Source organism: Macadamia integrifolia, chromosome 3, assembly GCF_013358625.1.
Source record: "Macadamia integrifolia cultivar HAES 741 chromosome 3, SCU_Mint_v3, whole genome shotgun sequence".
NCBI lineage: Eukaryota > Viridiplantae > Streptophyta > Magnoliopsida > Proteales > Proteaceae > Macadamia > Macadamia integrifolia.
In genome coordinates, this window is record NC_056559.1 from 3755908 (window position 1) to 3768686 (window position 12779).

A 12779-nucleotide genomic window follows, 5' to 3' on the forward strand; every position below is an offset into this window, starting at 1 on the left:
AATGACAGAACTGTAAATAATGAAAGTGCAATTAAGTCACAAATGATGTCACGTGTGGGTGGAGGGTATACTTAAAAGTGAAAAAGAAAATATGGATAAAGAAATGATAATGGATGAAGGGAGGGGTATTATAGGAAATAAAAAGGCAAAAGAGAATCGTAGGGTTTATTGCCGACAAAAGAAGGTTAGTCGTCCTTCTTGTGGATGGAACTAGAGGAGAAAGGCGGAAGCTCGATGGAGGAGTCGATCGAACCAGGTATCTTCCCCTCTCTTTTCTTCTTATGTTTCTTCTTCTATTCTGCTCCTTTCGTTTTCTCTTTTTTTCTTTTTCTTTTTTCCCTTGATTCTGCTTTTCTTTCTTTTCTGCCTTCTGTTCTCTGATTATGTCTTCTCTGTTTTTTTTCTTCTGATTCTGCTTGCTCTCGTTGCTACCCCTCTTCGACTGACTTTTTTTTTTTTTTTTTGGCTCGCCTTCCCGCCACTGCTTCTTCTCCTGCGCTTTTTTTTTTTTTTTTTTTTTTCACTACTGGAACCCTGCAGAGAGCTCGATTGAGAAGAGGTCGGTAGGGGTTTTTGCTGGCTTCTCTGTCGACTCTCTCTTCTTCTCTTGCTGCTGTCTCTCTCTATTTTTTTTTCTTTTTAAATTTTTATTTCTCAGTCCCTGGAAGAACAGAGAACAGAGAACAGAGAACAGAGAACAGAGAACAGAGAACAGAGAACAGAGAACGGGAATGGAGAAGAGAGATGGAGGGGTGTTCTCAGTAGGGCCGAAACAGGGAATGGGGGAGAGAATAGGGGGTTGCAGGGAGTGGGAATGGGGAGAATAGGGAGTTACAGGGAGTAGTGTGGGAGTCGCAGGGATGGGTTGTGGGATGAGGTTGTGCTTCAGTAGAGCAAGGGAAGGGATCCTTTGATACTGAATTGATGGAGTGGCCTTAGGGAGAAGAGGGAAAATCACACAAAAGGGGAAGAGGATCACACCATGCACAAATTCACTAATGTAAAATTAAATTCACTCTAAAAAATTAAACATTGAGTATGTAAGTATATAAAGGGAAAATAAAAGACCACTCGTACTTAGACTCTAATAATGAAATAAATTCCTACTTAGACTCCAAACATAAACCTAATGCTCTACCTCTACGTATTCAACTCAAAGACAAATAAAAGACATAATGTAAAATTAACTACTACCAGCCTTTATTGGACCAAAAACCTAGGCTGGACTGGTTCTTCTTGACCCTTGGCTTCCATAGTTGGTCTTGCTGGTCCAACCAGGTAAGTGCAACTGTATCTATATCACATGGCTGTCAAATAAATTGAAAATCGCATGATCTGATGTTGTTTTGTTGTTTACGGAAGGAAGTGGTTGCTTTGTCTGTCCTCAAGATTCATAGTGATTTTGAATCATAGTTTGGGAATTTACATATTAGGCAGATTTTTTGTTACTATTCTTTTCCTAATCGTTTCTCTATTTACTATGAAATTATTCATTCAATATTTGGTTTAATCAAATTATGTAATGAAAAGCTGATTGCAAATGTAGAGGATTGCAGTGTCAACATTTCTGAATTTGTAACTAAGATGTTGCTTGAATGAACAACAGTATGTGACTGAATATTGGATCTTTCTACCAAATATGACTTTTATGACTGGTAAAGGACACTGGATTTTTTTTTTTCACTTGTCTACTGCTGTCCAATTTGCTTCTTTGCATTTTATTCAAAATCCACCAAGTGAACATCACACAAATTGATCTTAGTACTTCGTTTTAGTAATTTTAGAGTCGTCCCCAACTTTCTACAATGCCTTTTTTTTTTATTGGGAGAAGTTATTGCATTTTGTATCAGCACATAAGGGTGTCCCCCATTCTCCAAGGAATATTTGACAGTTCAGTTTGTCCGCCAATCTAAGCGTTGGTGGTAGATGGTTTGGAATATGGAGAATGGTGGATTATGAAAAACTGTTCACTGGCTAACCCAATAATTGTTTTCGATTTGGTATGGAACCATTGGTGATTGTTTAACCGGAACTATTGTAACCCTAGACCCTAGTTACCTGAGATACCAGATATAATAATTTTTGGTTTTTGTGGAACTGATTATTAATCTTTTTAATTTCGTTTTGAGTCCATTTCTTTGGTGCTTAATATACATAAAGATAACAGGCATATGTCTGAGTATTAAATGATAGTTTTCCAATTGCAAAATGTTGTAGTAATTAGAAAATGTTCCAGTTGTAACCTTGTTTGGGGCGTCCCCTTGGTGAGGCTAGTGATTGATGAAATCAAATCTTTTGGATCTTTGCCCCAATGCAAGCAACTTATAGTCAAGGGGTTTTGCCTATCGAAAATTCACTATATACATTAGCATGATCTTTTCAATTTTTTTTTTTTTTTTTAACTTTGCTATTTCACTTTTCCTGTTTAGTTTCAATTTGCAGGATGTCCTTTCAATAAGAGTTCAATTATTATGTAAAACAAAAGGATATTTTGGTCCTTTGCTTCATAAACAATAAATTGGACTTACTAAAATAAAAGGTATACAAGACCTTTTTTTTTTTTTGTCTAGGTAATCATAAGGTGTTTCCAAGCTACTGCATATTTGCCATATGTAACAACTGTTAGACTTTTCTAAGTGGTTAGAAGAAAAATGTTGTAGTAATTGGCAGATGTTATAGTTGTTATCCGAAGTCTGGTAATCCTCTCTCATTTTCTAAATGTTTGTGTCTGCTTGTGTGTATAACATGTTTTCTGGTTATATTATATAGAAAAGGAATACATTTTTTTATATGGAATATTTTTCCATTTGAAAGGTATGAGAATATTGATAACTTTTTCCTTATACCTAGAATGACTTTTTATTTTGGTCCTTAAAATTTTTTATTTTTTTTCCGTTTGTTAGGTGATCATCTTTAAAGTGCATTTTACCAAGAATATTGTGAGAGATGATACAAGAGAAGATGCCATCAGTTGAGCCATATAAAGATATAAAGATATGGAGGAATATCACCAGCGAGATCAGCGATTTACCAGATTCGATGGGGTTAGTACCTTCATATGATTATTTTGTATTTTTTCTATTGAAAAGACTCCCTAACCCTCCATCATTTGGATCCACCAATATATTTCTATGTGTAGATAGGAAGGGATACGCTTCACTAGGCATAGTGGAGTGTATAGTTCTCCCCCCCCCCCCCCAGAAAAAATTATTCATGTGCTTATATATTCATTTTCAATATGTTAATAGAAGGAACCTAGTACTATTTTATTTCTAGTGCTGAAATGCAGTGCAAAAGTGTGTGGTTTACATCTATTTAATTTATTGAGAATGTAGATGAGAGAACAAATTTTTTTCAATTATACCCAACCAGGTTGTACTATATGGTCTTTATACCTAATTGTGCAATGTGGGAGGGTTTTATGGTAATTCTGCTAGCTAAATATCTGGGAAAGATCAGAATCATTTATGCATTTTGGACTGAACTGGAATCATATACAGTCCCATGTATTGATGGCAACTTTCTTGTATTTTCAATTGTCCATGTATTGGCATGGAACCTCCTGTAGTATTGAATTTTTTCAAATCTCTATTTTTCCAGTTGTCCAGTTCCATTTGAGCTGAAATTTGAACTGTGGTCAGGGACCTTAGGATCTACTTGGCCTACAAATTTCATCCTTATCTAACCCACCACATGTAGTATTTTGAAATCAGGTCATCCAGCTCGAGGATCAACCTGTTAGATTGGGATCAATCAAATGCCTAGTAACCCACCTCACTTGACCATGTTGACTCAGTTTTCCTGTTTATGCTTTAGCTTCACTTCTCCCTTCAATTCCCATTGAAGCAGCAAATGGTTGTGCTCTGCCCTACAACTCCAAGTTTCAAAGATCAAACTAAAACCTAATTGTTTGCCCTTCAACTCAATCTTTCAAGGTCAAACTACAACAACAACGTGCAACTGAATTTTCTGGTCGATTTCATTTTCTTACATAATACTCAACGGCAGCTTAGCCTTATCCCAGCTAATTGAGGTTGGCTAGTTTCTTACTCACAATCATACCCTAAAATTCTTTGTTTTCAAAATTGATTTTCCAGGTTTTATTTTATAACTTTGTTAAGGCTACTGTTTGAATTATGAGATTTCCTGAAATTGAATTTCGTTCTGTTCCTAGTTTCTAGTTTCCTTGTTCCACTAGCCAACTTAATTATCTTGACAATCAGCTATTGGGTTATTTTCAAATTTTGTTATTAGATTCTGTTGTCTGATTAGGGTATTCAACCAGAAGACTGGCCACCTCAGACATGCTTTACTTCTATTTAAATAATTCTCTGTTTGCTGGTTCCTGGTTTACTAATGGATTTTTGAATTCCTAATTCTTAAGTGATTCAGAAACCCATTATTAGCGTGCATATAGGAAATGAACTAACAAATATTATTGGTTCTGGCCTGGCCTGGCCTGGCCTGGCCTGCGTCCTCCTGCGAGCACTTCTGGAAATGCCTCTGATTTGCATCATGTATAAACCAATATATTATGTTTTATACCATGCCGGTTTAGGGTTTGTGACTTATAGAAGCAAGATGAAAACGGCAGGAGGACCCTTCCTATAGCTATGGGACAGGAAAATCAAGACCTGGATGGTAGACCCAAAGCTACAGAGCTCTGGTGCAGGTCTTTTAGCCAAATGGAATTGCCTTATTTTTTTTTTTTCTTCTTATTTATTCTTTGAATTTTTTTAATCATTATATATAGTGGGCCCAGCACAAATCAACATGCTTTTGTGTTTACTTCCCATAGTTCTTCCATAGCCTGGCAGGGGCAGATTAGCAAACCCGGTACAACTATAGTATCATAGCAAACAAACACTCATCATGATTAATATGTTTCCTTGTGGTAATTGTGTACTCTTAGGAGAACCGATGATTGCATTTTTATGCACTGCTAGTACTAGTATGTTGGAGAATTCTTAATTGTTTAGTAGGAAAGAGAGAATTTATTACATTTGTCACTACCTTTTAATGAGGGAGGGAGGGAGTAGTTCAAAATAGGAAGCAAATTGGAAGCTTGTCTTTTGAAAAGGGTAGATGTGGTTAAGAGATTAATAAAAATCTATAACATTGGGGGCAATTCTGTCCAATGAAAAAATACACCCAAGAAAGTCATGAGGTCGTCCATCTCACTGCTGCTGGCATGCCCTTCTTGGCTAGGCTTGCTTCTTTGTTCTTTTTATTTGCTCTTCTCTTTGGCCCTTGGGCTTGCATATTCTTCTCTTCTTCCTAACATAATTTTTATTCATCCAAATAAATAAATAAATAAATAAATGGTCGGAACACTCTAAAATTCAGTTGAAATTTAGCACTTGATCTGCAGGTTGGATCAACAAGAATGGGGTATTCCTAGAAGTAGTAGGATAGGCTAGAGGGGTAGAACAGTAATTTCAACACTCAAAACAGAATTCCAGAAGCGAGGAATATGTAGACTAATTGATTCTGATTATCTACTTTGAATCTCAGAAATATCAGATTAGAGAAACCAGATAATTGAATCAATATTTGAAAGGACAAAATTACATTTAAGAGACAAGGGTAGAATAGTGATTTCAGTATGACTCCTGATCCGCAGGTCAGATCTGATGGAGATTCTAATTGAATCTCTCTAGAACATTGAAGAACATATTCCCAAAATCGGTGTTCTAATGGGTGGATTCTTCTTATAAGAATTCATGCAAAAAAGGTCTTGCATATGTACTTCAACTAGAAAATTTACTAGAAGATGAATTGCAGAAAAATAACCAGAACTTAATCTTGTTAATGGAGAGGAAGAAGGATGGAAGAATAGTATAGAGCACAGATGTCATAGCATCTCTTAGGCACAGTCTAGGCGTCCAGGCTCTTTCTTGGGTTTGAGGCGAGATCACACCTTTTTGACACTTCACGCGTTTATGTTTACTTATATTTAATGTTTTGTTCTTTGAATAATATGCTTATATTATATCCTTTGCTTTGTTTATATGCTGGTTTCCATATTAGGCCAATACTAAAAAAAATATATCATGTTCCATTGATATGACTTCATGTTGCATATAACCATAATTATATGAACTTATCATTGTCATATTACATGTCATTAATGCACTCTTAAGGCACCTAGGCAGGCGCCTCTTGTCCCCTAAGCTCCCTTGGGTCCCGTAGTTGTCTTGGCAACTATACTATAGAGAAAGAAGACCACCCATGCATCACACAACAAGGTGGTTTGGAAGGATTAACCCCAAGCAACCTTGATCAAATACAAGGGATTTTTTACCGATAGAGAAGAAGCAACAATAGCTATTTCATTAATCAAAATTCGTGTACAATGCTAGGCTTTCTTAAAAATCTCAACATTAAAAATAGTAGGCCTAATTCAATCCTTAAGTAAAACACTTAATAACAAGAAAATAAAGATAAATAAATAATTTCGTATGTCTAGCCTCTACCCATATTATATGCCAATTAAGGTGGCCCATTACAAAGAAAATCCGTTGTACGAAAGTCCCAAGATGTATAAAACCCAATTCAAGTCTTATTCCTAATTAAACAAGCTAATTTTGATTATATGTCTGCATCACCTCTCTTGAGATCTGCATTACACCTGGCCATAGGTAGTGAAAGCCAACGAAGGGCTTATCAGTGTCTTTGGTTCTTGGCAAGGTGTCAAGGATTGGTTTTTGGATTCCAAGAGTGTCAAGAACATTGTTAGAAGATTCTAGTGCACAACCAATACAACTGAGAGAATGCACTAATAGATACCTAGAATTGCATACATGACCCTAACATCTCAGTCATTGGACACCTAAAACAATAGTCTTTCCCATATGTTTGTGGCTTCTTACTGATAAACAAGTTATGACACAATGCCACACATCCTCGAGACTCCCATCCTATGCTTCATGCTAGATCGAAACTACAACTTTTACTTGTTTCTACACTTTATGTGGCAATGCTACGATGGATCGACCCAGACTCGCTCCAGAACGCGAACTAGAACCCCCTCATACATACAAAGTGGGGGGGAAGGGGTTCTGGAGTGGGTTTGGGTCGATCCATCTTAGCGTTGTGACATTAGTCAACATGAGTTAATTAACACATGGACTTAGGAAAGAGTAGAGAGTTAATAAAAAAATAACCACATATCAATGCAGAATCAATTTGGTAGAGAAAAACAATCTTGGAATAAGTTAGATCAGTCACATGAGAAAAATGTGATGATCTGACAACCTTATCATTGAGCATGAAGTAGAAAAGAAATGTACATCACTCACACCAAAACTTGGAAGCGCTCTGTAGCCACAAGTCATAATCAATTGCACTAGAAATAATAGAACAAGTATGGCAGATTACCTAATTTCTGACCTCGGAAAACATAGTAAATCAATCAGTTATGCGCATGAAAAAATGAACTAACAAATATTATTGTTCTCAGGCCATTCCCCAATATCTATCAGTGACTATTCAAGGCAAGAGTGAAGAAAAGTCAAATAATACTTTTCAAATTGGAATAGCCATTGGACTGTTTCTTGCATCCTTGGCCACAAGATTTGAAGCTTCTAAAGAGACAGGAAAATAGCAAATGGAAGGACTTGTCAAAACCTGGTGGCTATCTCTCATTGGCTATTTCTATCATAAGCCAAGCATTTCAACAATTAGCAACGGTCAACGTGGTGTCATTTTATGTACCCCTGCTACTTAGCGCTTTGAGGATCATCAAGCAAGACTCACTATCCACAGTATTTATTGGAATTATAAGCATACTGGGTATTTGTATCTCCTTGCCATTGGTTAGCAAGTTCGGTAAAAAGATAGTGCTGCTTGGATCTTGTTTCGTCATGTTCACCGTCGAGGTAACATTATTCTCTTTCCATCAAATATATTAACTTACCTATTATCCACATTGAAATTACTCTATGTTTCTATTTTCTCATGCATGATTTTCATATAGTGTAGGAAATAATAGGATCCCTAGGATATCCATGAGTGTTATATTTATGTGATCAAGGGTAGAGAAGATAGAATTATTAGAACACAATCTGGTAGAATAGGAAAAATCAAATAAAGCAGAATTTAATGGTCATGTGGATCTGAAATTTGGGTCATGTAATCCACCCACCGAAAATCAGAGAAATCCAAGGTTAGGATCTATTGTAACAGCGCTTAACAAAATTAGCTAATAACCAAAGCAGAAAGTAACAAAGAAAAATACTCCCAATCGACTAGTATGAAGACCATCAGCTTTTAAACACCAGGATTACTAAATGCTAACATTAAGGAACAACATACTAGACATCAGTACATCCAAAGACTAGATTATTCAAACTAACAAGTTACTTTTGCAGCCAGAATTAGTAAGTAGATAGGACACTGTCAACAGGACTATGAACAGAGAATGCCAGTATAATATGAAGAGGACACACACCAGCAATACCAACAGAACAGAAAACTCGGATCTGCATAACCAAGAGTGAGTAACAGAAGTAGAACCTGCAGTGAGGGTTCGTCAAACTGATAGAGTAACAGGATATTAAACCAAGAAAAAACTCAAATAAACATTACGATATTCTATAGCCATATCGTGAATTCATGAGCTATGATGAAATAGTTGTCCAAAAGGCATGAGCCAATCATAAAAGTATCTTGACATCCTTTCTTACCAACATAGTTCAGTTTTCTGGAGCCAATTAACTTTATGTAATCTGAAAACCTATATCATCAAACTGTGGCTGAAAATGACTCTTTAGCACCACTTTGAGCTTTCCATTACTGTTATAAAGACATGCTAATGCACCCACAAAGCACAATTTAAGCAATTGAGTGCAGCACTACACATATCTGATCACATGCAACCCAGGCTATACAGCAGCCAGAAGTAACTGAGTTCGGGACTTCACATATCTGACTACTTACAATACGGCAACCAGAAACAACCAGACTACAAGATACAATCAGATCACACAGCATAATTTGTACTTAATTAGGCAAGTCAACATGAGTTATTTATCACATGGATTTGTAGGAAAGAGTGAAGTGTTCATAAAAAGTAACAACCTATGAATGCAGAATCAATTTGGTAGAGAACAACCAATCTTGGAATAAATTAGATCAGTCGCACGAGAAAAATGTGATGGCATCTGACAACATTATCATGGAGCATGAAGTAGAAAACTAATATTTGTACATCATTCACACCAAAACCTGGAAATAATAGAACAGGTATGGCAGCTTACCTGATTTCTGACCCCAGAAAAAACACAAAATCAATCATTCATGCACGATACTTTCGTCTCACATTTGAAATTTACCTAGGCCAACAATGATTGTGGTTAGTGCACTTCACATACCAGAAAAGCAGAAAGAAAGGGATCGTTTCATCACATCCCTAGATATCTAATAGACGAGAGAAAAGAGAATAGGGAGTGTCAGAGCCTTTGTAACTTGTTAGAGTTTTAGAGAAGGAAAGAATAAAAAAATATGAAAAATGCAAATAGATATCAATTAAGTCAGTACAAATAATTTATTTCCATTCCCTATTTCTTGGGATTCCTGATGTCCAATATCCATTGTCATTTGTTCGTATAGGGCAATTAGCCCTATTCCCAGGATCCTATGTGAAATGTTTGTAACAATAAGCAACCTGTGAGAGCAAAGCCCATGAGTATGGAAGATAAAGCAAGAAGAAAAGAGTTTGGAATTAACATCCACCTGACTCCTCCTCATGTTATCCCTAACACATTAAATGGCAAGTTAACCCAAGCTTATTTGAACCACTAAACTGTAACCAAATATATTTAACAGCACCGAGTTAAGAGTTACTTTCTTTGTTAGTTCACCTTGATAAAAATGATTGTCAACATTAGGTTCTTTTAAAATAACATTATGTATGAGACTTTTAAGTTCGTGTTAGTTTGACCTCTTATTTACTGTTTAAGGCAGGTTTAAATTAGGCTGGATCTATGTCTTAAACCTTCCAATCTTGTAACCTTGTTTAAGGCCTACTATTGGTCAAACCAGTGCAATATGGAATCATATCTTTGGATCCTAATGCCGGCAACTCCCAGCAACTCACGAGTCCAAGAAATCTCGCCTGATGGAAACCCTAGTGTGTATATTAGGTGATCATATCCCACTTTTACTGTTTAGAGGCAATTGACTGTCGGTTATAAAGTAAAAAAAGGGGTATTTTGATCCTTTCTTTCATAAAAATAAAATTGGAGTAAGTAAAATTAAAGGTATTCCAGTCTATTTTTGGTCTATGAGATCATAACTCATAAGACAGTTTCCAAGCTACACATTTTACATATTTACCAATTGTTACACTATGCTAAATGGTTCAAAATGCATCATAGATATAATTTCGAAAGAAAAATTATTTCCATAGCACATTATTTCCAACCCCCCCACCCCCCAAAAAAAAAAAAAAAAAAAAAATCTGGTATACAAATTTCATCACATTACTGATTTTATTTACAAAATTTAGGTTGCAATTGGAGCTTTGTTATATGACTTACAACCCATGCAATATCTCGACTCTTGGAAAAGAAATTCTAAGTAGCGCTTCCAATTCTCTTCTAGATCCTACGGCTGGTTAAGCGATGCATTCCCTCGAAAAGTCAAGATGTTGGGATTCGTGATTAGTGGAAGTTCTAACGTGCTAATGACTGGAGTGATGACACATCTATCATTATCTATGATGTGCCATTTTCGAGTATTGATATTCTTCAACGGAGGAGTCGTCTTATTAGTGGGATTATTTTTATTATTTTTCATTCCAATGACGGAGAACCTACCAGAGAACCAGCTAGTGGAAAACACATGGAGAAAACACTGGTTTTGGAGAAGATTGGTATTTGATACCAATTAGAGGTAAGACAGAAAACTCCTTACTTTTTTATTCTGAATTTCTTTACCATTGAAATTGAACTAATCTATTGTGTGCTGCAGCATGTAGGGGGTGGGCAAACTGACTGAAAGAAACCATGATCTGCATGTCTATTTTGTACAAATGGATCAATAGTTTTAAGAACATTGAAAGACTAGGGAACCAACTAGTAGAGAACATATGGAGAAAACACTGGTTTTGAAGAAGATTTATATTTGATACCAATTAGAGATAGGACAGAAATCTCCCTGGTACTTTCTTATACTGATTTTCTTTGAATTTAATAAGTTAAATATTGAACCTATTTGACACTCCGAGGAATCTATTGTGCTCTGTGATGCAATTTTTTCTGCGACTTCACGATGTTCAAGTTCAACCCACTTGTCTAACATGGCCTAATTGAGCTTCTATATAATATCTTCAGAGCTGAATCATTTGATGTGAAAGGAAATCCCGACGACCCTTTGGATCTGGAGCGCTATTGCCTGCCAAAATATCCCAAGAGGCTGCTGTGGGTGTTCTTGTACAGAGGCTAAAGACTGCAGGACCTCTCAGCTATGACTTCTCCAACACAAGCAGGCCATTGCAAGTCTCTAAGCCTGAAATCCTGAACAAAAGCATCCAAGATCTTGGTAGCACCTCCAAATCCAGGGCAGGAGCTGTTCAAAATACTTCCTCCTATTCAAGTCACACACCCTCTAGACTTCATATATCAAGGACAACTGCTGATGCTTTGGAAGAGCCCTGGAGTTACAGAGAAATGATGGATTTGTCACTTGGGCTAGGTAATGGATCACAGGCATTAGCCCGCGATGCACCTGCAGCAGAAAATATGAGCGGAGGTACAAAGGGATTTTGAGCTCTTGTAGCAATGGATCCTTTCTCACACATATGTATAGTATTTGCTTTTTGTTTTTCATTCGTCCAGGAGCAAGTACTGTTGCAGCATGCTAAGTTCCTTTACTGATTTGTGAAAAATGTATATCTAAACATAAGAGTCAAATTCATAGTAGGATTGATTCTTGTGTAAGGGAAACTTACTAAATGGTGTATATAGAAATCCCGAAAGTTCATTTTTGGGTGAATCTGGACTGACCATGTTTTCATGGAAATTGATGGGGTTGGATAGTTTTATTGTGCACTTGTGTGAACGTTTAAAAGCAGGGGGTTCAAAAACAGGGGAATCGCCAGGCTGCTTGCACCCTGCATTAGCACGGTTCATTCAATAGGGGTGGTATTGAAAAGGGCTAGTCGAGCTCTATTTTTCAGCTCTGGTTTCAAGTGGAGGATGTAAGCAGGTTGACAAAAATCTGGATTTGATATGCATCCCTATCTTTTTAGGGATATCTATATCCGGTCAAGAGATCACGTCCTATCCATTTACGTCTTTTAACCCATGCATATACTTGCATCAATATTTTTATTGCTTCATCCAATAGTTGAGCCTCCTATCGATTGCATCAATGGAAGGGAAACTGTGGGATGATGCGTACCAATGAACCACCTTTTCTATATTCCTAATTCCCCTCCTTTTCATGTTGTTTATTTGGATGCGGATGTTTGAATTGAATTTTTGTTGAATATTTCTAGCTAGGCTATGTATACCTAATGGTGTGATGGTAATAAGCCAATGGAGGTGCCGCATTTTATAAGTAATTGGTATTGTTGATCTGGAGTAGTAGCTCCAGATATATACATCCATGGGCACTAATAGTAGATGAAAATAGTCAATTAATTATGGTGGTTAGATATAATAATTAGTGGAAAGTTAATTATTAAAATTCAAGTTGTTTAGATGGAATTGTTGAAATAATTATTTTGTTTTAAGAGGTATAAAAATCTCATTTTAAATAATTTTTGGTTAACA

At 36.4% G+C, this 12779-nt stretch overlaps 1 long non-coding RNA gene across 3 annotated transcripts; it reads left to right on the forward strand.

The window, feature by feature from the left end:
• Positions 1-158: 158 nt before the first annotated feature.
• Positions 159-11997, forward strand: LOC122074551. Of its 3 annotated transcripts, XR_006138996.1 has the most exons (6): positions 159-256; positions 2904-3044; positions 7463-7880; positions 10511-10896; positions 10975-11163; positions 11337-11997. It is a non-coding gene; the product is annotated as an uncharacterized LOC122074551 (long non-coding RNA). The 3 variants fall into 3 exon arrangements; XR_006138995.1 differs by having other exon boundaries at positions 10975-11997; XR_006138997.1 differs by having other exon boundaries at positions 10606-10896; positions 10975-11997.
• The last annotated feature ends 782 nt before the right edge of the window (positions 11998-12779 follow it).